This window comes from Panthera tigris, chromosome D3, assembly GCF_018350195.1.
Source record: "Panthera tigris isolate Pti1 chromosome D3, P.tigris_Pti1_mat1.1, whole genome shotgun sequence".
Lineage (NCBI taxonomy): Eukaryota > Metazoa > Chordata > Mammalia > Carnivora > Felidae > Panthera > Panthera tigris.
This window is the reverse complement of record NC_056671.1, coordinates 56,743,163-56,747,578: the sequence shown is the minus strand read 5'-3', so window position 1 is coordinate 56,747,578 and position 4,416 is coordinate 56,743,163.

Here is a 4,416-nt window from a genome sequence, read left to right as displayed (position 1 = left end):
AATGTTTATTTATGAGAGAGAGAGAGAGAGAGAGAGAGAGCGCACAAGCATGAATGGGGGAGAGGCAGAGAGAGAGGGAGACACAGAATCCGAAGTGGGCTCCAGACTCTGAGCTGTCAGCACAGAGCCTGATGCAGGGCTTGAACTCATGAACCTTGAGATCATGATCTGAGTTGAAGTCAGATGTTTAACTGACTGAGCCACCCAGGTACCCCTAGACAATTTTATTATCATGTGTCTTGATGTAGTTCTCTTTGAACTTATTCTAGTTGGAGTTCTTTGAGCTTTTGGAATCTGTATGCCTATTTCTTTCCTCGGATTTAGGAAGTTTTGGGCTCTAATTCCTCCAAATAAATTCTCTGACCCCATTTCTCTCTTTTCTTCTGGGATTCCCATAATGTGAATATTGGTCCCTTTGACGGCATCCCTTAAGTCCCTTAGGCTCTCTTTACTTTTCTTCATTCTTTTTTCTTTTTGTTCTTTGACTTGATAATTTAAAATGACCTGTCAAGTTTGTTTGCCTGATCAAGTCTGCTATTGAATCCCTCTACTGAATTTTTTAGTTTAGTATTTATATTTTTCAGCTCTAGAATTTCTGTTTGCACCTTTTGTATAATTTGAAATAAGATAGATTGATGCCTCTAGCTTTGTTGTTCTTTCTCAAAATTGCTTTAGCTATTCAGGGTCTTTTCGTGGTTTCATACAAATTTGAAGATTATTCTAATTCTGAGAACAGTGGCATTGGGATCTTGATAGGGGTTGCATGGAATATTTGAATGTTTTGAGTAATATGAGCATTTTAACAATAATAATTCTTCCAGTCCATGAGCATGGAATATCTTTCCATTTAGGTGTGTCTTCAGTTTTTTTCATCCATATCTCATAGTTTTCAGTATACAAGTCTTTCACCTCCTTGTTGAATTTATTTCTAGGTATTTTATCTTGCTCCTCATCTTAGAGGAAAAGCTTTTAGCTTTTCACCGTTGAGTATGATGTTAGCTTTTTGTTGAGGTATGTTCTCTCTATATCCACTTTGTTGAGATTTTGATGTGATTTTTACCAGAAATGGCTGTTGAATATTGTCACCTGCTCTTCTGCATCTATTAAGGTCATAATATGTTCATTTTATTAATTTGGTGTGTCACATTGATTTATAGATGCTTAATCATCCTTGCATCCCTGGGATAGATCCCACTTGATCATGGTACCATCTTCCATTCTTCTCCTGAGTTCAGTAAGCATCTTTATGACCATTACTTTGGACTCTTTATCAGGTAGATTGCTTATCTTCATTTCATTTAGTGCTTTATCTGAGGTTTTGTCTTGTCCTTTGTTTGAAACATATTTCTGTGTCTCCTCATTTTGTTAGACTGTCTGTTGGTTTCTTTGAATTAAGTGAATAAGCCACCTCTCCTCGCCTTGGAGAATTAGTCTTGTGTAGGAGATGAAACTTACCATTCAACCCTGTTTTTGCTCTTGGTTGCCTGTCAAACCTGTGATTGTCCAAGAAGCCTATTTTATTTTTAATAGTTCCCAGTGTTTGAGGATCTACTAAGACCTGTTAGTGTCCCAAATGGGAGGGTATCTGTCACCACCCAAATTTAGGCTGCTTGGAAGCCAGAACCCTCAGCAGCAGCTTTTAAAATGCAGATATATACAATCCTGTGGGACTGCAAGCTTAATCCCTGCTGACCACTAGAGCCATGCCATCTGGAGATGTCCCACAAAAATCAGGGCTCCATATGAGTGTATAAGCTCCTTTCTGAGAAGTAAAAGTCAACGGTAGTGAAGCAGAGGGAGAGCTAAAAGACAGTATTCCCCAGCCTGCGTTCCCTGTCACCTATGTATCTCCTAGATGTGTTCTAAAGCAGAAGCCTGCCCCTCAAATCTGCCCCTCTAATCTATGTGCTCCAATACAAGCACATAGGCCTCTTTTACAGAAAGACTGTGGGTGTGATTCAATATGTTGTCAGTGCAGTGCCTTCAGGATGGTAGTTGGCCAATAACTGTCTCTCCAATTGTTACAGTCCTGTGGGACCCAGGAACACAAGCTCCCCTGGCCACCAGCTAGGCAGTCAAGGGGCATTCCATGGGTGGCAGCTACAAAAATCAGATCACCATTCATAAAAACTGGTGCATGTAGGAGCTCCCCTCTAAGCGATACTGATGCTCTGGAGCGCAGCAGGTGGAGAGCATGAAGATGGTACCTACTGTCTAGAGCAAGGCAGAGTGGGAGTGCAAAGATGGCTTCCACCTGGAAAAAAAAAAAAAAGACAGTGCACACCAGCTTTAACATGGCAGAGGGGAAGAGTGCAAAGATGGCATCCACCAGCTTCTGTCCCCCAAGGAGTATCCTAGCAGGCACCTGCCCCTCAGATTGACACTTAAATTTAGGTGAAAGACTTGTATACTGAAAACTATGAGATATGGATGAAAGAAATTGAAGACATGCATAAGTGGAAAGATATTCCATGCTCATGGACTGGAAGAATTAATATTGTTAAAATGCCCGTATAACCCAAAGCATTAAAATATTCTATGCCCTATCAAAATTCCAATGCCATTTTTCTCAGAAATAGAATAATCCTAAAGTTTGTATGGAACCACGAAAAGACTCTGAATAGCTAAAGCAATTTTGAGAAAGAAGAACAAAGCTAGAGGCGTCACATTATCTTAAAATCAGGTTCCTTTCAAAAGACTACTTCTGTTCTAGGTTTTGGGGTGAGTGAGTCCACATACAGGCATTTTAAGACCCATTTCTTAGTTCACCACAGCCCCATGGGTCTCATGGGCATGAACACCAATGGTTTCCAAAGCTAGATGTTTTGGGGTTGTATCTCAGGTGCAAGTATTAAAAATTGGGGTTCCCAATGTGGGGTACAAAACCATTGTTCCTCAGGGAGAAGCTCTGACTTCTGTGTTCCCTCCCATTTGTGGGTCATAATGCTGGGCATGGGGTTTATGGCAAGATTGTGTCTCAGCCTTTCCTACCATCTTCATTGTGTGTGTGTGTGTGTGTGTGTGTGTGTGTGTGTGTGTGTTTCTTCATTTGCCTGATGTGAAGGCATTTCTCCACTAGTTTTTAGGCTTTTTTTCCCACAAGATTTGCAGCTATAGATCTGGTGTGTCCATGAGAGATGGGTGAGTTCAGGATCTTCCTACATTGCTGTCTTGAACCGGACTCCAAATCTTTTAGATTTGGTCTAAATATAATATAAATATATTTGGTCTACAAATAGACCAAGTTCTACTTATATATTTGCTTTTCTACCTTTGCTGTTACTTTCGGTTTTATATCTAAGAGATTATTGCCCAATGATCACGTCATGAAGATGGTGGATATGTTTTCTTCTAACAGTGGTACAGTTTTAGCTCTTATATTTACATGTTTGATCCATTTCGAGTTAATTTTTGTGTGTGATATGACATAGGGGGGTCTCATTTCTTTTACATGTAGGCATCCAGTTGTCCCACCACCATTTATTGGTATTCTGTTAAATTTTCTTCACGCTTTTGTTGAATAAGTATGGGGGTTATTTCTGGACTCTCAATTCTATTGATCTGTGGGTCTATACTTATTCCAGTACCACACTATCTTGAAAACTACAGCCTTGTAGTAAGAAATTGGGAAGCTTGAGTACTCCAACTTTTTTCTTCTTTTTCAAGATTGTTTTGGCTATTCTGGGCACCTTGAATTTCCATATGGATTTTAGGATCAGTTTGTCAATATCTGCAAAAAGACACTTGGGATTTTGGTAGGCATTACATTGAAATTGTAGCTCAATTTGGGAGAAATTACCATCTTAACAATATTATTTTGATTCATGAACTTGTGCTGTTTATTTAGATCTTTTAAAATTTCTTTTAGTGATGTGTTTTAGTTTTCAGTGCATATGTCTTGTACTTTTTTGCTAAATTTGTTGCTAAGTATTTTATTCTTTTTGACACTATTTTAAATGTTTTCTTTTTAAAAATGTTTGTTTATCTTAGAGAGAAGGGGAGAGAGAGAATCTGAAACAGGCTCTGAGCTGATAGCACAGAATGTAGGGCTTGATCTCATGAACCATGAGATCTTAACTTGAGCAGAAATCAAGAGTTAGACACTTAAGTGACTGAGCCACTCAAGCAACCCTTAAATGTTTTCTTAATTTTATTTTTGAACTATTTATGCTGGTGTACAGAAATACAACTGATTTTTCTGTATTGATATTGTATTCTACAACCTTGCTGAATTCATTTATTCTAATGATTTTTTTAAATGTTTTTTCATTTTTGAGACAGAGCATGAGCAGGGGAGGGACAGAGAGAGAGGGAGACACAGAATCTGAAGCAGGATCCAGGCTCTGAGCTGTCAGCACAGAGCCCCACGTAGGGCTCGAACTCACCAACCACAAGATCATGACCTGAGCCAAAGTC